Source organism: Acromyrmex echinatior, chromosome 3 (assembly GCF_024713525.1).
Source record: "Acromyrmex echinatior isolate Ae372 chromosome 3, ASM2471352v2, whole genome shotgun sequence".
Classification (NCBI taxonomy): Eukaryota; Metazoa; Arthropoda; class Insecta; order Hymenoptera; family Formicidae; genus Acromyrmex; species Acromyrmex echinatior.
The window spans coordinates 23790623-23818106 of NC_141854.1; the positions used below are offsets into that span (position 1 = coordinate 23790623).

General features: G+C 33.1%; 1 protein-coding gene across 3 annotated transcripts in view; it reads left to right on the top strand.

Annotated features, from left to right (window-relative positions):
- Positions 1-27484, top strand: part of LOC105143367 (hypothetical protein) — a 161265-nt gene that overhangs the window by 69811 nt on the left and 63970 nt on the right. The gene's annotated exons all lie outside the window — the stretch shown is intronic.

Below are 27484 nucleotides of genomic sequence, written 5' to 3' on the forward strand. Positions count from 1 at the left end.
GAACAAACAGAATATCTTTTCGTGAACGTAGAGTAATTTGAAAAAATACACTCGTCGATCAGGTTTCTTGCTTTGTTCCTTGCGTTGTTGTGCGGGGAAAGGAGGGGAGGGGGGTGGAGGGGGACATTCCCATACGACTTCGAAAGTGATGGCGCATCGACGACATTGGATCTCCGCGGAAGACAATATCGACGTCGCGCCATAATTTCCCTCACAAACATGGCCCGCTCGCCGACGAGGAAGAGATTGGTGACGTTGAAATACATCGGAGTCTCTTTTTTCCGTCACCGCGCATATCCCGGCTCGCTTTAAATTCCCTTCGAGATGTCACCGAACGTCGTCGACTGCGGGAACTCCGCGGCGATACGACGACAAAAAAATCGCACGTATCACAACGGAATGCGAGACGCTCGCGCGATTGTTGAAACATTACGGCAGTTTTTCGACGTTCAATCGACCGGTTCCTCTATCACGATTCCGTCTTACGGCGGAATTGTGTTTCTTGAGAACCCTTCGTCGTTGTACCTACCTACGTATCCAGGAGACTCATTCGTGATAATCGATTTTACGATTATGTACCGTCCCGTTGTGAACCAGCTGATGCATGCGCAGCGTTCTCATTGGATGCACTTTGATGGACGTTATTAAATCGAATTACGAGCCAATTGTTCCGTGGAATTATCAAGAGTCGGCGAAATTGAAATTTCTAAGTTTCGAATCCACATTATAAACTCAATTATTATAACAAAGCCCTGACTGAGAGAGTCTCATTTATTGATAATTAATAATTTATTAATATAAAATATTATTTTCATAGGCAATATTAACCAATAATATTAATTTGACATCTAGTTTGATGATTCTTCGTAACTTTAATCTATAATAATATTAAATTATTAAACTGAATAATTGAAGTAAATAATATTGTATTAATTACAGAGAACGTTGAAATGGCATGGCATTAATCAAATGATTTATGGCGCATTAGAGCGATAAAATAAGTGTCAACGCGGAAAGGTGAGTGTCGCGTGAATGACTGGCCAGAAATCGCATGCAAAAACATTCGCACTTTCTCCTTAACTCAATGTGCCATTAGAGCATAGCGTATTCTGATAAAAACGTTTAGTAACGCTCAGACATACGTCCTACAAACGACATTTTCTACTAATAAGATATGTGGTTTCCGATAAGTTGTCTCACATTATAACACGCCGTTACAAACTCACCCAGAGAAATCTCATATCATTAGTCAAAGAATACTCTCGTCTCACGAAAAATACATTGTGTCAAAAAAAGAGAAAGAGAGTCTTTCTCGTATTTAAAATGTCGACTTGTTTACAATTTCATCAAATGTGGATCACTGATACTAATTGTACGAGTACGTACAATTTTTCAGTACGTTTACAATTATTAATTCGTCTCAAACATTTCCAATTCCACTCACGATAAGATTAATCGCTAGAATTCATTCTAATTCGACTAAAGTTGCCTCCATATTTCATTAAGCAAATGATTAAAGCAAATCGCGTAACCGATCAAAGACGATGCCTCGCAGTATCAACCGATATAAACTCCACATCACTTGGTATTCCGTGCACATTCAATTTCATTTAAAGCTGGACAGCAGTTTGATATTAATTCATATGCCTACGAGCTGAAATTTACGACATCATCGATTGCATACGGATACGTCGTTACACATATAAGTATGAAATGGAGAAAGAAAGAACGAGAAGTTTACCAATGAAGAGGCAGAAAGGAGGTGCAGTAAGGGAGAAAGAAAAAAAGAAAGAGGATGTAGGTTAAGGTCATTGGACCACATCCGCGTAGGAGTCATCTTTCTTTCTCCTTCTCTCTCTCTCTCTCTCCCTTTCTCCATCCCTCCTGATTTTCATAAATATTGAGAGAACGTTAATAGCTGCTAGGTGAAGCTATTACAAGTCGGTCCTGTCAAGAATCTTCTCATCTCGATGATTGATCGGTGCGAAGAATTTTTTTAATAATCGCCACGTTCTACTAGAAACGTCTTCTTTGACATTGCGATTCTAATTATGTTCTAGTTTGACGTTGAGTTCTATTTCTCACAACAACTGTATAATTTCGTTGGATAGAATGAATCGAAACTACGAGAGAATCTTTACGACCTATTTTTGCCGTGGTCTACATTAACTAGATAACTGTATTTATAAAATAATTGTATTTTATATAACATGAAAGAAAATAATTCTTTATTTGAGCCTTTAGGAGTAACAATGCACTCTCTGCTCACCCTCAAATATTTTTCTAATATCATAAATTTATTATTATTTCACATAAAGGGAATTAGCCTTATCAAACTTGCTTACTTCAGTTAGAAAAGAATTATAAACGCATTTTTGAGTTTAAGATTCTCATGATTTTAAAATAAATTCATTATTTTATCTATGACTCTTTATTCTTTTTGTTCTTTCTATTTACGGATGCAATATGTTTATATAGTTTATATATTTACGAGAAAAAGAAAAAAGATATTCATACATTAAAAGCAATTCTTTATTTGTATCATGTTTTACTTTAGAGATTTTGCACATTTGTAATGAAAATGTTGTATTGTTGTATTATAATACATTACATGTGTGTAAAATTTGACACGTCTACATAATCTCATACAAACTGAAAAATTTATTTGAATTAATATAAAAATATTGTTTTTCTCTCTGTATTTACGTAAGACTTATAAAATCCGTTTATACAAGTATAAAAAGAGTTTTACAAACACAGTTTTATAAATGTAGTAGCTTCGGAAATTGTTTAAACGGTGTCAGACGATGATTTTGCTTTTCGAGAAATGTCGAAATCGTCCCTTTAAAAAACAGTCGGAAATCAGAGTGCAGAGTAAATTTCCGTCACGATACAAGACAGCCGTGAACAGAGTTAACCAAGACAGACCGAGAACAGGCCGAGTTCGCTTGTTCCCTTTTACGTACGCTCGATTTGCGACGAAGCAGCAAGAATGCTTCGACGAGGATTCTGAGGCGGAAGTCGAATGTTGAAAACCAGGACGGGCGGTGTCTCGTGTCTCTCCTCGCCTCATTGTGCGACGGTCATGTGAGAGCAGAAACGGAACTCCCGTTGTAATTTCGCTGACAACTGCATTTAATTACCTGTCTGCCTTCAAAAAAGAGAGACAGGAGGAAGAGCTGCGACGAAACACGACTTTATGACACTTTATTTGAGACCGACAATAGGAAAATCCTCAGTAAGAATTTGTTTCTCTCGAATTTTCCTTCCTATTCTAAGCCAGAAGAGACAAGTTCTTAACTGTGGTGATGAGAGTGACAAAGGATTTAAACAAATGTCCTGAGGTTACTTGCTAAATTCAATGATAAAAGAAAAGACTCCTTTTGTAATTGATTTGCACGACAAACAGCATTTTCAATGGCAGCGACCCGGATTGTTTTGAAAGCAATTAAACTCTGTTAATTCACCTAAAAAGAGGACTCGTAATTAATTAGAAACATTTTAATTAATTAATGTTTTAATTAGTTAATTCAAATATGTGAACAATTGCTGCAAAGCTTTCCTTCAATCTGCAATTTTACATGAAATTTGTAAATGTCTCAATTGTAACACAATTCAGATTGAAGTACGTTTCAAGTGAAGAGGAAAAAAAAAGAGAGAAAATAAAATTCTCTTTTTCATGAGAATTAGAATTAAAATTCTATTTAAAACGTTAGCGCGCATGGTTCTGATTACTTTTAACGTAGACAAAATACAATGTGATTGAATGGTACTATCTTTATTTCAATTAATAAATAATTGAAATACAGATAGTACCATTCAATCAACAAATCGTTTACTATACAAACAAATATGACGGTCGATCATGTTTCTATCATTTATCAGTACAGATGAACTATATACACATTTTATACTTGATCGAGATAAATGATAAAAGTGAGATTTATAAGTTATAACCAATCAGATTCGAGAACATTAAAAGGAATACGACTTTATTTTTTAGCAATATTTATTGATTTAAAATAAATGAGATTACAGAATTTGTTTGCATCAAAATTAAATATTTGATAATGTTTTAATTACTATATCTATAAATATACAGATTTTAAATAATATTTATTAAAAGAAATCATGAGAGGATTTGTTGAAATTATTTTTAAAAGCACAGAATATATTAATGGTTATCTATAATATATTAGCTATCGTATCTTTCAAGAAAACGTAATATTTTTTCTTATATCGCATTAATTATTGCGAAAAGTATCTAATTACATAACCTTTGGCTATTGTTATTTTTATGAAAAGTTGAACGGTTAATTAACGGAAGGGTAATTAAGTTATCGCTTGTTGATGGCCGTTGGCTGACCAGTCTCAAAATGCGTTTCATGTGGTGCAAGCGTAGAAATCTAATTACATGCAGCATAATACATTTTCCCTATTTGAATCTACGCGATATATCGCATCGTTGCGTTGCTTTGCTTGTTCAAATTCAATCGTTTGACATCAATCGCTTTTGCGATCTCTAAATTTCTCAATTTTGCAGCGCACAAACGGACGATTTTCGAGAATTAAACAAATTAATTACGCCAAAAATCCATTTAAATGATTATTAGAGTTTTGCATGAAACTCTCGTTTCATCAATATAACAAATTTTTTTACACAAATAAACCTAATAATAGAAGGCCATACTCAGTCAAAACAAATGTTGATGTTTAATAATATTTTTACGTGTGAATCTTTCAATTTCTAGTTGAAAAAGTTTTTTGAGATTTTATCGTATTATATTTATACAATTTTGTTATTAAGAAATTGCCTTGTTTCAATGACACGAGTTTAAAAGGCGTCTCGAGTTTATGTAGAAGTAAAATCGCGTGTAATATGCGTCATTACACGGTTCATTTAGTGTGACAAACTCTCGCTAGGAGAGTAACAAAGTTTAAAAATTCGACGGAAAACATCGATAATTACGTTCTAGCGAGAGTTTGCTGCACGTAAAAGCAGAAGTCGCGTGGTCGCGTGTTACGCATTACTGCAATTCTTCGGGAGGTTACCAAACCGGAAACAAAGTGCCCCGGATGAAAATTAAGTCCCCGGGAACGGGTTTCCTTACATGGAAGGAGCGGAGGAACTTGCGTGTTACGTGTTACAAAGTAAGACTTTAATTACATACCGGGACCGGTATAATTTTCTACAACTATTATCGTTACGTTATATTACCGTTATGATCGAATTGTCGTGCCGTACAACGACGTTATTCAACGCGATACTTCTTACTTTTATCGCAAAACTGTTAATTCCGATTCTTTCAATTGAACGCAATTGCATTATTAAGAACTTTTCTCATCTCATCGCACAGCTATTTTCGATCCACTGTTATTTACACAGCCGTATCGAGACGAGCTCCGCTCGAGTTTTATGATTACATTCCCGGTCGCGATGCATTTTAGAAATTAGCTCTCTAATTCAACCTGGCATTCACTGCGAACGGATTAGAGACGTGGTCTGTTAATAAATTGTAAAATATTTGTATATCTAAATACGATAAATTCTTTCATTTTTTTTTTCTCGTGTTTCCCGATTTCGATATATTACAAAAAAAATCGTAATGAGATCGTCGGTGTGCATAATTAAAAGTTTCTTGCTATTATCGCTCACTCGTTTACTATGCCTGGTACGTATGTAGGTAGCCGAAGGATTAATTACTTCGTTACCTCTCGTCCCTACACGGAGTCGTGCGAGCAAGAGAAATTACGGTGCGAAGTAAGAAGAAACGCTGAATGAAAACGAAGAATCGTGAATGGGTGCTCTTCTCGAGGTGCAGCAGCAGGTGTTCATTCTTCTGCTCTAGAATTATCCCGGCGTTTCCATCTCGTGAAACGCACATAAAGAATGTTATTACGACGTCGCGCTTGTCCCGTCTTTCGTCTGAACGCCCAACATTACAGCGTTTTGTTCCTTATCTTCCCCTTCGTGGCTTCCTTTTTCGCACCTGCATATGTATGTACATATATATATATATACATACACACACACATACACATACAAGGCACACATGTAGGACGTATGTAAATACGAATTCCTTTTTACGACGTAAAATCGCAACTGCGCTTATTCAAACTCATCCCTGTGCCGAATTATTCTAGCGTGACGCGGAAAATGAATATTTCTCGCTTACGTGAGAACACGTAACGTATATATCCTTGTATCCTGTTACGTATACGACAAATTTATTAGATATGAACGATACTTTGCATATCTTTCGGAAACTAATGGGACGCCTTTCACACGAATGATTTCTTTTCCTGTATTGATAGCGTTGAGAAACTCGGGTGAAAGTAAAATATTCGCAGCCTTGAATGACATTGTGTGGAATGTTACTCGATATCGTAAAAAATAATTCGAATGTGTGCAACAGAAGTGAATAAAGGTGTAATTACGCAGCATGAAAATATGTTAATAGCTACATATAGCTACGTGACATACGTGACATATTATTTGTGCGTAAAAAGTCGGTACAGTTAAAATAAAGTATATACGTTGAAATAAATTCGATCTCAATTTTCCATGGAATCGTAAAATGGATATTAACGTTAAGAATTTTCCGATGCTCCAATAATTTCGATCTCACCCGCGTTGTACTTTCACTGTACTCGTGAATTGAAGTTCTGCTTAAAACCGTCTTTCATTATCGATAGTTATGCTTCAAACTTCTCTACGATATTGGATATTTCTCGTGAACAAACGCTATACGGATATTAATAGCGCAATTATGTAACAATTGCATACAAGAACTATTATATATTACAAACTGTAACATCGATAATGCTTCTTCCATTAACGAAAACATATTAGGTATTTGCAATGGAATCACCGATATCATAATCAATTGGAGTACAATAATTTACAATTATATCTTGACAAAGATTTAGCGACTGGAATAAAAATCTTTACTTATAAGCTTTGCTTATATAAAATTTAAAAGTTTTAATTATTAAATTATTTCTTTCAATGAAGTATAAAAAACATCATTGTGAATGGCGTATTATTTTCAGTCTTTTATGAGCAATCGTTCATGTAAAGAATTTGTTATCATCTCATTAACTTTGTTTGGTTAACATATATGTTACATTAGACATAAAAATGTATTTACGTTTATGTCGTTTATTATGTTTAAAAGAACATATTTACATACATTTTCATATTTATTTGAAGGTTTTAAATATTAGTTATTTATGCTTATAAATATTCTTTTCAAGAAATTATCGAATGATAGAGAAATACAAGTAATGAATTACATGTGCAATACGACGGCTATTATCAAAAGAGAATTAGTTTTTATTCGTGTTAAAAAAAATATTTAACTCTCTTTCTCTACCATTCGTTTGATACAAGCAATCATATATTATTAATGAGGAAAGACAGCTTTGAAACTACGTCCGCTGTTATCTTCTCTCGAGGCCAAAGCACGTTTTAACATCGTAAAATTGATATATACCTTCTAAAGTGGTCTGTAAATTCATCGGTAATTGCGCTGATGATGCGTACGATAATGTTTTATCGGGGTTCGAAGTTTATTCGTTTCTCCTCCGGCTTTACGTTGATTTGCATGCGGGCGATGGCCATCTCTCTAACGCAAAAATAGATTACGATCGAGAGTGAGTGACATTTGGTTCGGCGAAGAATCGAATTTTATGATCGTGTCACAGTCAGTCGAAGGACCACGATTGACTCGCGACCAATACCATTTTGTCATCGTTTTGCATAACAGCGATGTCCTTGCCAACCACCTGCCGCGTGGATTCGTCATTCAAAAAATGATATTTCACACGTCAGCGGGACGTAAACGAGTTAATTTACTTGCGACGACGTTTCTAAACTATCTTGTCACAGACGTCGCTGGAAGAATTCATCTGATCGTAGTAACATTTTTCTTATCATTGTTGTAAACATCGCGTTAGAAACTGCGCTCTATTTTGAGATTATAAATATAAAAAAATATAAAAAAACGAAATAGAATTTATATTATTGATTGTGTTTTACATCTTTATATTTTGCAATTAGTACTTTCACTGAGCAAAAAAAAATTAAATAAAAATTAACTCTGGAATAAATAAAGAAAACAGATTTCTATTATTTCTAAAAATGTTATTTTAAATCTATGATCGTTTTTTTGTACAGTTTTGGGAAAATTCCATTTTGAAAATAATAAGCAAAATGATAAGGAAACATTTTAAGGAAACAACTTAAAATTAAACTTTAATGTATTGCGCATTTAAGTAAAGCATACCTTTAACTTAAGTACGCGTTTAGATAATGCATCCAAGAAACTATACATTTTGCTCATATATATATATTCACATACAATATTATATGAGAGATCGCGCTTGAATCTTAAATTATTACCCTTATTATCGTGCCTTCGGCGATCATTGTTCTCTCTCTCTCTCTCTCTCTCCCTCCCCCGATTCCAAGTTGACTAATACAGTAAATTTTAGAATGTCAGACGAACGAATGGCGAACGACAAAAGATGGTTAATCAGGACGATGATGGGAGGAAAAAAGGGAGAGAAAAAAATTGAAAAATACTACCTGTGACGGGATAGTAAATACGAAACTTAGAGACACGTCTGATAATACGAGAGTGCGCATATAATGGCGCCCACGGCTCTTCCTAGTTAGATAGTGTCTTAAGTGAACGCAACCACTAACACGGCAGTATCATGAATTATTCGCGCCCCACGCTTACTCCTGCGATGTATTGCGCGGATTATAAATTAAGGGTAAAATATAGCACGTTTCGTGAAGAGAATTTATCGTGTCAAGGGTTGAGCGCCTCGGGAGTGAAACAGAATCGCTGTCGCTTCGTTACGTGCTTAGGTATCGTCATAGTAAATCGGCTAATCAATTTCTGTCGAGTATTGCGAGCAAAATTTAATTGCGCGTTGAACGTTATAATTTTATCATTTTAACAAAGCCGCGATACAGTTTTACTTCTGCTTCGCTGTCGTGGTTACACTAATCGCTGTAACTGTAAAATCTGTACATTCACGATGAAACGTGAATTGTCGGATGATTATCGGACGATATAAAATGTGTATAATTTAAGAGGAATTTATATTTTCTATGATTCCAGAGATGATCCGTTAAATTATTATCGCCCCTCGCAAACATCATTTCTCTTTTGTATTATAAACAGTATGCTTACTGTTTCAAGAGTTTCTGGAAATAGTATAACGATCATTTTCAATTGTACAATCGGACGGAGTTACTTTGCCTCTTTGTGGCAAATTTTAATCCATCTTCTGCATGAAACTCATAACTAATAGTGAATTCGATTAGATACACTCAGTGCGCACTGGTACACATAAAAGCCATCCTACACAAATTGGCGTAAAAATGTGTGTTTAATGTAATATATAAAAGCGAATTAAACCATGAAATCCTTGAACAGTTTATTATGCTGATAGAATCTCTATTTTATAATTCGAAATATTTGCATTTTACTTTCACACAGATTAAATTAGTGTACAATGACTTTAATATACAATATTCATTTCAATCAAATTCGCTAAAAACATGACTATAAACTGTATATAATTCTCCCATTGGTCATGTTTAGGCTAAATGTTCGTATAAGCTTCGTCAAGAAATTAATAATAAATTTCTTGATTGGGAAAGGATGGGCATGGATCGATTTATCTTAAAAAAAAAATACATAAATTGCGTTTTTTATCTTCAGCTGCTAGACCATTGGCGTAATCCAACAGGGATCCATCTATATATTTGACTTCATTCGAATTACGTTGAACTTGAGAAAAATTAAAATTACCTGCGAAAGGTCAAGGCGAGCTCGAGGACGCTTTGACGTTCTCACGTCGACATAACATCGCAGCAGTAATACAGCATAAGCACAGAGGATCTTGGTCTTGACAGCGATATTCATGACAATTGCACTTGAGATCATTTTGACACGATCCTGTCCCGAGGGAACGTAACTACAGCCGCGTATCGCAAGTATTGTTCGAACGTGTAGGTGTCGGATCCTGACACCGGTTGTTAATACGCCCTCACACGTAATGAATGATACGCGGTCATCGTGACGTATATCTCTCCCCCAGGGCGGCTTTTCTACACTTCCTTCGAGAGCCTAGTTAACGTTGTCGTGTTAACGCGCTAACAAGTTCCATGAGCTGTTTATACTCTATTTTAACGCAACGGCGAGCACCGTTCTAGGAGCGCTAAGAATTGCAGATCACGCAATATCACGTTTTTTTTTCCAAAAAAATGTCAGTAATCGACAATTGCGTAGCTAAATCGATTCGTATAGCAATTTTAATTTTTCATTAATCTAGATTTTTGTTGATCAAATATGATATGAGAATTTTCAATAATGAAAATTATGAGAATTTTAAATAATATGATTTTATTTAAAATTCTTGTTTAAGAAAATACATTGAGAAATACACAAAATTTTATTTTCTTTATACAGAGATTATAATATTATTTTTATTAATTATTGTAATAATCAGCTGAAATAATTATTATATATCATATTATAATAGTCTTATCCTTTTAAGAAATATATCTTTATGATATAACCCTCGGAGATTTGTCTGCTTGAAAGTACGAATATATTTTCTTATTTAAATCGAAAACTAATTCTTTGCAATTATATTATACGCTAAGCAATTTCTATACAGCAGGTAATAAAATAGGGAGAAAGTACGGCTTCAATTTCAACAATTCGGTATATCTCCGTGGAAGATATTTTCATGGAATTGCATTCTGAAGATATCGTCGCAGAAGAGATGTCATAGGAATCAAATTTATACGACTTCGTCCAATTTATATGATTGCTTTTCAAATGTATGCCGTTTATCGGCTTGCAATTTATGATTAAAGTTATTTCGTCGTCGTATATTATATACGGTGCGTCCTTGGTTTCCATTACAGCTTATTAATAGAGAATCCTTTCATCGAAGAGTTTTCCATTTAATTGGATATCATTTAACATGTTGCGATCTAACGCAACTTTTAACATCCAACGTTCAAGATATCTTTAGAACTAATACTTTGACTTAATAATTCAATGAATATTTGCTGAAGATTAAATAAATCATAACATTTTATTTAAACGCGCAGTTGAGGATTAAAAAAATCGCATGTATAGTTTTTTTTTTAATTACGTATAATCGAAAAATTTTTAATACGGTGATAGGGCTTCTTCTTTCAGGAAAAAGATCTAGTTGAAATCAGAAGCTAAGAATCTCACAGTTAGTATTTGAAAGAAGTTGGAAGAAAGTCGAGGTAAATCTTACGGATTACGTGATGCAATATTCCGCGATGCTACGTAAAACTCTATCATGTAACGGGGATTTGTGCTTTAATGGACTGAAATGTATTGTGCAACATGTCTGTCGCGCGTCAGGCACCATCATGGAGCTCGGTGCCCTTTAGATATTCTCACGATCGCGAAAGAACGTATGCGCTTATCACTCCGGACTCAAAATCATATATATCTTCAGCCACTATGTATTGTGATAGCAGCTAATTTTACATTCATTTCTATATCGTTTTTCGCGTTGTTACTTGTATAACAAACAAAAATATTGTAGTGAAATTTTTTCTCTGCCACACTTTTTTCTGTATACATCATAGATGAAAACCAATTTCTATTTTTATATAGACATAGGATATAAATTTTGTTTTACTTTGTTTGAATAGCATATCTGGAATATAATAATCCCCGAAATGCCAAAATTATATTAAAGAGAGTTTCGTATAAAATAATTTAATGTTGTTTTTTCGTAAAAATTGAAAGCAGCTAAGATTTAATTTAGAATTTTATTAAATGTCTATGGAATATTAAAGAAAAATGATGATGTCTATATTACATTTCATGTTGCATATGTATAATAAAAAATATTTTCTTTAACATAATTCTATTTTTATCTGAAGAAGAATAAACGGCAAGTAAATAAATTATTACTCTTTATCCGCGTATTATTGTTTTTAAGAATCAATTTTCAAATATATTTGATTATAAATAATTATGACTTGTTAATTAAAAAAGATTTATGTAAATATCTATTTTGACAGTTAATGCTGGTGTGATATAATCATGAATTCTTTATAACAAGCGTTTTTTCTTTCTGGCACACGGAAGAGACGTGTTTACAGAAATATCTAAAAATTTAGCTAGGTACAGTTCTAAAAATAATTTTGTTGTGTGTTCAAAATAATTATGTACGTTTAAGCTGATTGTTAAAATGTCAAATTTTTTTTACAGTATTGCTTATTAATAATCTTATTATGCTTAAGATTCCCATACAATTATTTTGATGGTACAACAAAATTATTTTCAGATCTGTATCTAGTGAAATTTTTAGATACTTCAGCAAGATCGTTCTTTTCGTGCAGATATTATTTCGTTGATTGATTATCTCTTTCAGCTCTTTCTTATTCTGTGTGTCGACGAACACGCGTCCATCGTGCGTGGGTGCCTGTCTTGTTCGTAAGCGATGTAATTGCTAGTTTGTCTGTTAAATAAAACAGCGATTAGTACGGCCCGCCAAGAGGAAACATTGGGGCGTGCCGGTTCCTCTTCGAAATAAGGCGTCTCGACGTTCCTATAATAATGAGCTTCGTCTCCGTGGAGCGTCGAGGTGTTTCACGAACGCACACGCTTGTCATGCATGCGCTATGGGTGGCATTTTCACTTTTACATGCAGTTTTATTCTCTGAGTAGGGACTCACGGAAAGCGGATTATAAAGCGGATTATAAAGCGCAAAAGATGTCTTAAATCAATACCCCGTCTTTTCAGAAGTATATTCAACAATTCTTGTAGATTGAGAGAGAAGATACATACATATATTTTTATATTGCATACTGTTATTATTATTATTATTATTATTACATCGATATTATTATTATTATTATCGATGTCCAGTGATAATTTTTGAAACAAATAATTTGCGTCTTAAAAATTCATACATCGGCCTCGAATAATATTTTTCTTTTATTATTATATAAAATATGAAAACACGAAGCATGAATTACAAGGTGCGTCCCAAAATTTTCCGAACTTTTGAAATAAAACAACAACGGTTTACTTTTTTTTTCAAATTCAAATTGTTTATTCAAAGTAGTCCCCGTCGGACTCAATACAACGTTTGGCACGATCTAAAAGCATTTCAAATGAGTGTTTTATGTCGTTCAAAGGCACGTCCTTCAGAATAGTGGTACAAGCCCTTTGGATGTCTTCTACGTCCACATACCGCTTTCCTTTCATGGACAAATGCATTTTGCCGAATAGGTAGAAGTCACAAGGTGCCATATCAGGCGAATACGGGGAATGGTTGATTGTTAAAATGTGATTTTTAGTCAAAAAATCAGTGACAAGTGTCGAACGGTGAGATGGCGCATTATCGTGTAACAAGCGCCAACTTCCTCCTTCGCGATATTCTGGCCGAATACGACGAATGCGGTGCACCAAACGCTTACATAGAATACAGCATTAACTGTTTGGCCTGCTGGAACGAATTCTTTGTGCACAATACCCTTGGAATCATAAAAACTTCGATGGAATTTTCGTTAATTGTCGATTTTGGGCGACCTGTATGTGCGTCGTCATTTATGTCCTCACGACCGTTCTTGAATCGCGTATACCACTCATAAACACTGGCACGGGCTACACAATTATCACCATAAACTTGTTTCATCAAATTATGGGTTTCGGTAAATGTTTTACCAAGTTTAAAACAAAACTTAATATTGGCTCTTTGTTCGAAGTTCATTCTCGTACCGATGTATACAACATACTGACACTTGAGACGCCATAACTTCGTTTCCACTGAACCAAATGTCATGAAATTTTTACTGGAAGTCAGCTAGGGATGTACCTTTCAAACGCGCAATCGAACACACGGATGGCGCCACCCGACCTATCCCTATTGAAAAAGTTCGGAAAATTTTGGGACGCACCTTGTATATGAATTATTCATATAAATATAAAATAAATTATTCATATGAACATCATCATACATATATATAATAAAGCGATGGAAAGTATGATTTTTGAGAAACATGTTCTTCATCTATGCTAGAAAGTTAACGTATTTCAACAATTGGCACTGTCAGTTCTTTGTCTATTATAGAAATAAATTCCCACGATAAATGTGATTTTCTCGTTGCACGTACAATTTCAGAGAGATATGAATTATTAATCCATTTTCTCTTGCCTCGTATTCATCCAACTGGATGCTGTGCATGTAATATGTCTTCAATTACGTCAGTTGCAATAAAGCCTGTCCAAAATTGTTGGCAATTAAGCTGACGAGTCAGTTTTAATTTCATGATTATTAGGCGAGGGGGGGAAAGGAGAAGAAGTACACGCATGTATCAGGGAATTTTGATGCGGAATTTTTTCCGCACATGCGGCATACTATGAGAGTATAGCGGGCATCCGCGGCCACACACTCGTCGGCCCCACCGCTTGCCGTGTAGGAGTAGAAAGTTGCTATTGTGCTGGGATCTGGTTTTATATAAATAGCTGCACTGCGCGCCGGCGGTCACGAGCCGCGGCTGCGTTTCTACCGAATGATATAAAGTAACGCCGCCACCGGGCGAAAACGGCGGGTCCCTTCCGCCGTTTCCAATTTTTTACATGGACGCGCATTCTCCTTGCCGGCTGATCTTTCTCCGCGTCGACGTGCTCTCGTTTCAGCGCGTAAAGAGATCAGCCTGCATGCGTGATCGTTCTGTCACTGCGAGTATATATATTGCGCTGATCGCATTGCTTTGCGATTCTTTACGGATGTATTTTAATGTCAGGGGTCTACCTTAGTATCGTTACAAGAAACGCTGAAGAGAGATGAGAGTCGAAGAAAAATTTGTTTCAAGATAATAGCGTCTCTTATTCCTGATATAAAAAAAAAAAAGTCCGAGAGTATTTTTAAAAGATTAAATTTTTTAACCTCGCAAGTATAAATGGTGATTTATATACGTCTACCGTAAATTATATAAACTTTTATGCTTGACATTTGACAGTTATTTCACGATAATTTCTCCAGAGACAATGTAACTGAAAGTAAATAAAATAATGAAAATTAAGAAAGGTGTACATAAAATACAGAAAGAAAAAATTAAAATATTCTTTTCTTCATTTTCATTTATCGTATAATAAAATTATTTATCGTATAATAAAATCTACTCCGCGATTGCATTATTTCTATTCTTTGCTAATTTATAATTGTGTAAAGATTATTATTTATATTATTTTATACGATTATAAATTGCATAAAATCGTTTTATACGGTATATGGGAAAATTTATTTTCCGTATCTATGAAGACCTTCTAGTCTAGTGAGCTCATTATATCAACCGGATTAAGCTAATTGGATTACTGCTTTAATGACGATAGTAAACATTGACCGACTTCTTTCCAGAAATGCTAAATCGGGACTTCCTCGATTGAAAGGCGGATGAAAACAAAATGCACAAACATTTTGAATGATAAAGAGAAATTAAATTTATTCAATATTGAAGTAATTAAACTCGAAGTAAACTAATTCTCTGCTCTTATTTATGTTCCAGGTAAGATGACACGGCTTACAGGACACATAATCTAGAAAGGATTGATAGAAAGTAAGCATTTTTGATAAATCACATAAAACAATGTTTTAAATTTCTTTAAAGTTTATTACATATTTTTGAGAAATTTTATTACAATCTTGATTTATTAAAATTATTATTGATCAAACTATATTCATTAAATACAGAATATTTATATTATTATACATATATTCAATGGGTATTCTAGGGTTGATTTCCGATCGTTGATCATTGTATTATTCAGGCCAGACAAGTATTTGTGTTTTTTCCTCAAGTACTATGCGAGACGTTAAGCGCAATTTGCCGTCATAAATAAAAGTAGAAATTTGCCGGGTAAGAGCGGCGCGCCGTTCGCGGTTGCAGCTCACGACGAGGCGAAACTGCCGGCTGGTTGATCGTCCGGATAATCTGTTTGAAGCGTGTCGTATGCTCGATTTCCCTTTCAGATCGGTGATCGTATATCACCGACGCGCCGCACCGATTAGAATCGTAAAATCGGTCGTGATTTGCGCTCTTCTGCCACTGATTTATACGCATCGATTTATTGACATCGATCGAACGGGATAGTCTGCTTAAAACCGCTGAGATCACAAAGTGAATACAGAAATTTCATCTCTATTGAGATCTACGATATTAAAATTTTTATTATGCTATTTATTTATCGATAAATGACGTACTTAGGAGATATCGCGATGTAGAGAGTATATACTTGTTTACACATAATAAATCTGAACAGCTGAATCTGACTATCTTTAAATATAATACTCAGATTTTAAATAAATAGAAATAAAATAAGTACTTTTAGTTAATGTTAGTATTTTTACTTAATACAATATTATTTAGTTAATTCTGTATAGCACAAACCTCCAAGAGACGTAAATACGTTGTAAATACGTTTAGAAGCTGTTCCTATGTTTTGAGGATATTCTCAGGATGTCCATCGGATAAAGTATGTTGTATGGATTATTTGTGTATTACTAATACATAAATAAATAAAAATAGGCGATCTTTTTCAGTAGAAAACTATGAAAAAAAAAAACCTAATAAAGAGCAATAAATTTTAAAATTGAATACGTTACAATTAAAAATAATTAAATTGATTTATAAACAGAAAGGGGCTAAAGGTAAAAACTCGCGTTCTAGAGAAAGTATAATGATTAGGCATGAAAGTACTAATCGCTTCCTGGCTACTGCAAGGAGTAGAAGTCGAAGCGAGTCGAAACGAGTTGGTGAGCAAGTTTTTAGTTTATACAAACGTCCGAGTCACCCTTCCTTTTCACCAGTCGTTACAAATCTACTCTGTGAACCTAAATTCTCTGTGCTCTTCTCCTGTTTCGTCATCTAATACTGTTGTTTCGCGAACGTTGATTCAGCTACCGGAGTTAACCGAAGTGAAGAGCTCCTTTCAGCTTTACTAACTCTGCACTATTGCATCGCGATCTTGATGCGATTCAACTTTCGACCTGTTTCCCTTTATTCACACTTTGTTTTTAGGGTAATTTAATTTTTAACATTTCTGTGACATTTAACATGAAAGAAATTGATTAATTTTTTTTTTATAATTCGATTTATGATGAAAGTATTTCTATGAATTAAAGCTAAATTAAACAAATTAATAAGACAGTTACAATTTGAAATTAATAAAAACAAATTAATAAAGTTTCACCGCTAAATAATTTCTTAACTTCTATGTAGAGAAATTTCTTTCGAAATGAAAGTTGTGATACGTGTCAATGTAAATTGATAGACTTTTCTTTATCGCTGTACTGGACTGCATTAAAATTTTTTCTTTTCCTTTTTTCAAATTTTAAATATATACATGTATTTTATTTTAAATCCAGTTGTATATTAGTTTAGCTACAGCCTTAATCCAAGTTAGCGATCCTCGTGAACGAATTTCAAGCAGTACGAGTAAGGCAGTATTTCTCGCGTTTCTCGTTTTACTTGTTCATAAAAATCAGCTAATGTTACATTACCGACGTCGGAGACACGGCTATAAGCAAAAGCAATATTGGCTAGCCGCGAAATCGAATACTCTCGTTTGATTCGCCCGCAAAAGAAAATGAGAGGTGCGCGCGGTTTAATAGATAAATAAAAAAGATAGAATGAAAAAATGGGAAAAGGTTGCTTTAGCAAGAAAAAACAGTTTCTTGATCAGTTCATCTTAATAACAATGTTGATTCGTGATTAATAACTTTTATAGTGTCAAGAAATTTGTTGTATTGCTATTTAAACGATTATTCGATATAATATTCTCAAATAATTCTGATTATCGATTTTATAGTTTTATGAAAGAAAATGCAAGGAACTTGAATTGCTTTTGAAAGAGATTCGTGCTTTTATTCGTGCCTTTTCTTTTCGGAATCGAGTCTTACGTGTTATAACGTTCGCATGATCGTATGTTTTCTTGGAAGGAAATGCTTTCATCGAATGAACTGAAATTGAACTCGATAATTCTACCTCGATCCAATTGAACCCGGTTACCTCGATCGTCCTTTTCTTTACATTTATTTTATTTCTACCGTAACACGACCGTATAACGGACCTTCACCGCTTGAACTGGCATTTAAATGCCCGCGTCTTGGTCGCGCTTTTTAAAAAAAAAAAAAGCATTTTATTCGCGATTCGTGACGAGAGTGCGAACGAGGTTTCAGCTAACGCATTCACGAATTACAAAGTAATCCTCGAATTAGATAGATCATTAATATTAGAAATAATTACATATTCCGGGAGCAAAATTCTTCAAACGAAATAAAATATACATAAAGAATAATATCGACATATATAAATGTTAATATTTCAATTAATAAAAGTGATAAAGAGATTAGGAATGAATGAATAATATCAGGTCAAGAAATGAAAATTACTTTAGTCATCAAAGAAAGAAAAGATTAAAATTAATTTTTTAACATATGATCAATTAATGTAAGAACGTTTCGATTTAATTTAATGTTATTAGTTTTCCTTAACCACAACTAGGACATTTTAATGGAGATAGATCAAAAAATTGAAAAATGAAATATATAAAAATTATAATAAATAATTACGTTGAAAAGATTTAGAAAATAAAATATAAAAATAATTTATGAAGCCACGTCAAAAGTTGGACACATATAATACAAATAATATTAAGAATAAAGTGAACATTTTTCATTATACGTCATTATATCCATATTAAAATTTATGTTATTTATTTGTTTCTGACTTCTCTATCTTTTATTATACTGCTTAGCAATTTTAAACTTCAAAATTGATTAATATACTATATTAGATATATTTAACATTAAAATTAATGATTAAATGATATATTGTAAAAACACGAGAAAACTAAACATGTTTTTTAAAACGACAAGTTATGAGGTTAACATTTTTTATAAATCAATATTTTTTCAGTTCGTTCGCAAATGCTTTTTTATTTGAATATATCGTATTCCAATATTTCAGTATACAATTTATTTAATTAATTTATATTTGACTTTTGTCACAACGACGATTTATTAAATATATTGTAATAACGTATTTATACAAAAGAAAAGTCAACTGTGCGTTTCTAGTTCGTGTTTATTCGAGAAAGCGTTTGCTTTATCCAACAACATTGCTCTATACGTAATCCGATATAGAGAGGAATGAACAATAAAAGGAGATAGGACGAGATAAACGACCGATAAAAATGGCGAACTTCTCTCATCTAAGGAATCCCGCTCGGCAAGGTCGAGAAACGACCTAGCCGCTGGCTATAAGAACTCTTTTGCTCGCATCCGTTCTCTCGAAGCATGCGTACATGTTTGTTTCTCCGTATGAGAGAAAGAGAGCGAGAGAGAGAGAGAGAGAGAGAGAGAAGAGGAGGAGGAGAGAGGAGAGAGAGAGAGGATCGATAGATATTAAAAATTCTGCATAATACGAAAATAATCACATTCTATTTACGTATTTCACGTATTTATATTATTTTATTTTTTTCTATTCCTAAAATATATTCTACTTGAGAAAGATCTTTTTAAGGATTCAATTTACTTACAATTTCTGTTGTTTTATATAACATTAAAAAAAATAAGAATTTTACTGGACCATACACTATTCTTGGTCACTACTTATGTGGCTTATACTTTTTGGCCACTGCTTATGTGCAATTAATAATTCATCCGCCTTATAGTCCCGATCTGACATCTTCTGACTTCTTTCTGTTTCTATACATCAAGGATAAAATGCGTGATTTGAAGTTTAATACGCCAGATGGTGGAGGCGTTCGAATATCTGATGTATGCCTGAAAGATGAACAAAATGCTTCGACGATTGGTTTTATTGAATAGAAAAGTGTATTCATTATAACGGAGAGTATTTTGAGAAACAATAAAACCAATTTCAGAAATTAATTATATGTTAGTATACGACTTTGTGGAAACTTTCGAAGCAATCTACGTATCTCTTATTTTGTCTGAAGAATAACATATTAAAAGCTTATTAAAATCAGAGAAGAATAGTTGGGTTCCTTTTTTTATGAAATATAAAAATTATATAAAATTATATATAAATAAAAGAATTTTTCACATGATCCGAGTTTCCATTTAATTTTGTAATTTTTTGAAAAGTTTCACATTTTTTTGTATGAAACGTAAAATACTTAAGAATTTATATCTGATTAAGCAGCACAGACTTTTGCATAACGCATAACGCAAAGTGCATAAACGAATCAACTAATCAAAATCCTTTCTTTTCTTCCATTTCACGGAAAAGAGAAACTTTGATTGGTTGATTTTCTTGCACTATATTTCTTATACATTATGCATTATGCAAAACTCTGTGCTATTAATATAACGATATATTTTCACGAAGCGATGCCGCGAATGACAGCGATCTAGCTTTCTATTGATATATCGATATAATGCTAGCGAAATCGTAGATAAATACATAGTATCGCAACAGACGAGTGCCATCTGCCGTTTAAAATGTGAAACGGACATTTCCGTGGGCGATGATGATGATGATGATGACGTATCTTAATGTCAAAAATTTGACATTTCAGACTTCGCAACGCGATATCTCCGTTTGTAGGATACATAGATGATAAAAACACTTTAATTATATAATTTACACCCGAGTTGTCCATTGAGACTACTCAGAATCGATCAACTTCTCAGTATTCTTAATGATCCGATAATCTTGGGTGCTCGCAACTCGCCAAAGACACAGGGTAGTCTCGCTCGAGTTATACTTGGCGCGAGACAATACGTGTCTTTTGATTTTATATTATAAAGTTTACAAATTATAAATTTATTATAAAATAAATAAGAAAATCTCATTTTTATTTGATTAATCAAAAACTTTAGATTACTTATAGAATATTGTTGAAAAGTTCGGAAGTTGCAACAACTAATGGCGTTTCTAATTTTTATTGAGAAAGAATCTCTGTATTAAATAAATTAAAGATTTAATTACTATAGTTAATAGTTCTCTGTCTAGGATATCTATTTATATAATGTAATTCTATCCTATTTATAATTAATTTCCATATATAAAAATATGATGTTAAAATACTAATGCATATGTACAGTTCAAGAAGAATACTACTCTTGTTCCGTTGTTGCGGTATAACATATATCTCTAGACTGATTTCGTTATCCAATTATCTGCGCATTTTAATAATTTTACACAAGAAAGAAGGGAAATAATTCGTTCATTGCTCGGTGATTCGAAGGTTGAGAGATAATAGTTTGGAAATACACATTTGTTACTGGAAACATCTCAATGCGTTTGGACATATCTAACTTTCAGTCGTAGTATTTTATAAATGATCGAGCTGAATTTGAATTATATAAACGGATATGTATAGCGCGTATATAACGGAGAAGACAGACAGATGTCTTACCGTTACATTTTCTTCTAACGGTAAGACACCTGTTTGATTGTGCGTTTTATACACTTTTTTGTAATGCTTTAGGATGGATACGTATGAAGATAAACTAAAATTAAAAAAAAAAATTAAAGGTTATACTTATAACCCTTCGTTATTCTCGATATATTCGGCTTTCTTTTTCTAATACTTTTCCATATTGATAATTTTTTTTTATTAACGAAGATATATACATTTACTTAGAATTTTTACGTTCCTTAATATTTAGCGTTTTGATTAACAAAAAAACTTTTTTACAATATGCATTATTTTTATGGAAGTTATAAGCAATCAAATTAAATTGGGTATTGCCATATCCAAGTGAGTAGTTTCCATAGGCCCGGGATTAACTATTCATATATTTTAAAGATATAATTTTATTTGCATATATATCTGTCATCTGATTTGTTCTTGATTCTTGATTTTCTATATTGCACAATGATTTCTATTTTAGGATTTTTCATTTTGCTTTATTTAATCACGAAGTGTTAATATTTAATTGCGCAATGCTATCTATTTATATAATATATATTTTATAGAGGAAGATAATAATTATTATATGCGGAGAAAGTTCTTCCCGCATATTAAAAAGCAAAATATAAATTTCTGAAATATTTCGCTTATTTTTTGACGAATTATTTCACTAGTATATGGAACAATATTATAATATATTAGGTGTTGGAATTAATTCGTAGCGTTTTACAAGTGATGGGAAGTACTTTCATTAATGTATTTTTTAATGCTCATGTGAAATAAATAACATTCTTTCATTAAAAACGCTACGAATTAATTCCAACACCTAATAATATTATATTAATATATATCGTTTGTTCAGAAAGTGAATCTGATTATATATTTTGACTATCCAATCGTTTCGCATCGAGCAATCGTTAATCAGGATGATCGCGTCATCGGAGTACTAGTAGATCGTTTCAATCCAGTTAAACTCGTTAATGCTCAGAAGTGTTGACATCCGGTGCCAAGTCCGGCGTCGAATTCGCTGAGTTAGATGAAAACTCGTACGCTCATACAAATCGATTATTGTAATTCAAAAGTTTCGAACTTCTGCAAAGCATTGTGCTTTATGTTCTTAGCTTATTAATATATATTATACTTCCTACACCGATCTAGCACAATACGAAATTCTATTGTACGTTGCACAAGAAATTTAAAGCACAAGAGAGAAAACATGTTTTCATCAGTTTTGGTTTTTTCTTACAATTAGTTCGCAAACTTCAGTAATATAATATATTGTTACAGTGAAAAAATTGTTCAATCGACTAAATTAATTTAATTCATCTTTTTCTTTTGGTGAAGAATGTATGTATTTTTATCAAACATTTAATATTATATTTGACTTAAATGTACATATTTTCCAACGAAAGAAATAGATAAACTAAATTAATTTTACACAGATGAACTTTTTTCCCAGTGTAAGATCTGGAGTTTAATAAACGAACGAATTAGAGAACGAACGAGGGATAAATAAAAGAACACGTGATTAAAAAATATAATTACGTAATGGATGAAAGTTAAAACCTTTGAGATTAAGTTTCTAAAAGTCACAGACTGCGGCATAAAACAAAGAAGAGTATTACTGTAACTTATCCAACTAACCAAGAAACTAATTTTCTCTTCATCTCCGAGATGTTGTTTCTTAATTATTTTTTTGGCTCAAAGATAATTAATTTAATTTTAAAACAATAATTTTGCAGTTATTTGTTTTCATGGAAGATACAGAACTTTATTTGTAATTTATATTTGATGTATAAAAATATATAAAATATTTTTTTTTATTAATGATATATACAGTGAGATATTTTAAATTTAAGAGAAAAAAAACTTTAAACTAACGTATGATTATAGACAACAATTTCAACTAATTTATAATAAAGAACTTAATTTTTTAAAGAAATTATTTTTTAAAACGATATTATATTCAACATTTATACGTTTATCGTAAGAACGTAATTTAATCATTGACAATGGGACAAGTAAAAGACACTTTATTGACTAAATAGAAAAGAACTTTTAAAGAACTGAGATTTTAATTGAGACGTCACATTCAGAAGAATGGCAATTTATTCGTTCGATTAACACATCGAGTACGCTGTGGCAATATTTGCTCTTACGTGGCGATTTCGTTCGTGTGGTCTCTTCTTTTTCGCGACGAAAGTGGGATTGCGATTTGCATAAGAAAGAATAGCATCATGCGACGAGACTGACTTGGCGATATGGAAATTAACGGTAGAAGAATTCACTCGATATTCCCGATATATGGAGAGAATTCACTTGATTATTCTGGCTCGCGCCTATGTTTAAGGCCACGTTACAATGTATAGAGAAATGCGAAATATCAGCACATTTGAAAAACACGTTTCCTTTCTATTGGTTCTCTGCCTTTATATTGTCGACGCAAATCGATGGCGTTCAATATACCAGAACCGGTTCCTATTCCGTATACTCCCAGTCAAATTGAAACACAAGGCTTCGCCTCGTTTCCCATTTATTTCTCCGCTATCGCGGTCGCGACTACAAGACTAACATATTCGTGTCTCTTCGGATCGATAAGAGCGAAATTACGCGAGAATCGCGTGCACTTTCGTTGGGACAAAATTGCAAACATTTAATATATTAGCGACACGTCTGCGGAACCGAAAATCGATCGATCATTCGTAAAACTCAGAGAAATGGTCGGGGAATGTAAATAAAGTCGTGGGATTTTTGCGTTTTATCTGCGCACCGATCCTAATTTGATTTGACAATAACAGTGGAAAGTTTGGGGGATGTAGAATCAGAACTAGATACGTATGCTGGAAATTCTAACGCACGTATATCTGCGGTGATTGAAAACTTTGTTAACCAAAACAAATTTGATATTTTTTATTGAATTATTAAGATTATATTTTTCAAGAATTAAATTTTTCAGAGATTTCTATTTCGATATTCAATCAAAAAGACTCTTCATTGTTTTCTATATTTTTAAATCAATATGAATAATTATTGTTGCCGTAATTTTTATGCTAAGTAAATTTTATTAAATATATATGTATATATTTTAACATCCAAAATATTTCTTTATTCATTGCAAATACAATAATTCAAATTAAGGTGTACATATAAATTGTATGACGTGCAATTGCGACAAAGTCTACAACAAAAACATATTTTCTCTATTCTTTATATATGTATTTTTTCATCAAATTATAGCAACTAAATTTTATTTTCTTAAATTAAAAACGAACTGTGCAAAGTACCTCGCCAGAGTCTCGCAATGAAAGTTGCATCTAATTAATGTATCGCTTATATCATGAAAAACTCATTCGCAATGCGAGTGAAGTAGGAAAGATATCCGCTGTGTGTAGGAAGAAAAAAAAATACATTCCTTTAACGAAGAAGTGCTTTGCATTAACTGTATCCAATCGAATTACATTGACGACAGTCAGTGACAAACATCTTTGACAGGTTGCGTGCAATGCGTAGTGAAGAAAATATTTACATACTTCGTCCAACCAAGTTCGTCAGAGTAATTACCAGGCATGAACGATCAGATAGTAATAATCATGTCTCAGTTAATGCTGCAGCATGCATATAGCACTAATTTAGCCTCGTCGTCGTATTAATGCTAGATGTTATTGATTTCAAGAGAGTACCCAGAGATTTACCTCATGCGCGTGGCAAACTATTACGTTATAATGTTCATATTAGAATTTGCCGGCCAAACATCGTTTATTTGCTCAACTGTCATTTTAATTGAAACGGTCCGTAATTTCCAAACCATCGAAATCCTAAACTAAAACACGAACAATAAAATCTTGTTTTTTTTTCAGATGAATTCTATTTCAATGTATTTTAAACTACAGTTGAGGTAAAGTAGTTATTTTCCGATGTTTATACCTATTGATTATAGAATATCGAATCTAAGAGTTTATTAAGTCAGCTTTATTCAGACTTTTTATTATCACATTTGGAACCAAATACGAAGAGAGATCTAATTATACTATTATAAGAAGAGATTGAAAATCAATTAAACTGACAAAACTCGCAGACAGAAGAAAATAAGACCTGACAGGACCATCTTACGTTTAGTGTGAAAATTCTAATATCGTTACGATCCGAAGAGAGAATCCATTTAGAGATTCCGTTAGACACTCAAAAGTATAAACGATGCGTGGTCTTTTCCGATGGGAACGAAACGACGATCGATGATCCCGAGAAATGATGATTGGCCGTTTTCAGTCTCGCCGGATCCTGTTACGTTCGAGAAGCGAGAGCCTCGATATAGTCGATATCGCGTGTCTACGAATCGTTTCTTCGCGCGCGTTTGGACCGCGCACACGTTAATCGCTTCTACACGGTGTAATCGCGTAAATAAAGTCTCCACGGATTCTTCCGAGAATGCGCAACGAAGGCACAACGACTTTATCACGGACGATGGCACGCGAAGAGGGAGAGAGATGGGAGTTGTAATGCGCGGTCCACGCGAAATTGAAATTAATGGCGCGAATTAATGGCGCACGCACGGCGGAAAAGTAGCTAATAAAAGTAAGCGTATAATTAAGCACGAGGGTGGCCTTGCCTCTTCGTATCAACGTATAAATGTAGCATACGGCTAAATCCAGCAGGCTTTGCGAGGATGTCAAGGACGGTCCCCGCTGCTGGTTTCCCGATTCTTGAATCTCGATAACCCTCTGTGGGAATCCGAGACAATTTCGTTCATTATGAAGCACATGCTGCGGTAACCGTGTCGTAAGACCACGATGAAAGCGTACACTGCCGACGTCGTCTATTGTGCTATTGAAACGCTTTTATAAAGATTTAATCTCTCGATGGAACGTACGCCACATCTCTTACGAGAAAAAAAAGTAAGATACGTTAAGAATAACTTTTTCACAATTCATATGGAATTAATATCATCATTTCTTTCAATAAAGCTTTTTTTATTTCGTAATATGTACATTTCATTCATTCGCGTGGAAATAGATTATTGATACATGTAAAGGTTTAAATATTGCAGAATGCAAGTATTGAAAAGATATCTAAAAATATCTGTCGAATAATTTCTATAGAGGTAAATATTTTTTACAGATTGAAATATTTCAGAATGGCGATATTATTGAGAATCGTCAAGGAAATCATTATTTTCTATAACTTTATCTTTTCATTTTATATTCAAATTAAATTTTAATTTGTTAAAAGAAAATTTGTTTATAATAAAATATATACTATACAATACTATATGATACTATATTATTTGTTTATAATAGAATATATATATATATATATATAAAAGCAAAAAAGCAGTTTTGCAACTGTGTTGTAAGCTTCTTTAATATGATTGGTTTATGCATTTAGGTCTATAAGAAACTAAAAGTAGGAATCAATTTTATTTAAAAATCTTACAACACACACACATACACAGAGAGAGAGAGAGAGAGAGAGAGAGAGAGAGAGAGAGAGAGAGAGAGAGAGAGAGAGAGAGAGAGAGAGAGAGAGAGAGAGAGCTGCAAAGCTTTATCTGCTGAAGGCAGCCATTGTCTCGTCGATGACGAAGGACAATAAATAAGTTACGATTGTTTAATGTTCCGCTGGAGATCAACAATCGTTCTGTCGGAAATTGAGTTTACTTGTCCAAATTGTTACTGCTTTTTCTAAAAAAAGATTATCAGATTTGATCTTCAGAGTTATATATATATATATATATATATATATATATATATATATATATATATATATATATATATATACTAGACGGATAACTATTATTTTTTTACCTGCTTAATTTTCGTTTGATTCATGACAAGTAGATTATAAGATTATCATTTAAAGCCTAATACATTTTGATGATTTTTCTTTAACATTGACTTTTCTTCGATTCGAAAAGACATTTCCGACAGGAAGATCAAATCTGATAATCTTTTTTTAGAAAAAGCGGTAACAATTTGGACAATAGTAAACTCAATTTCCGACAGAACGATTGTTG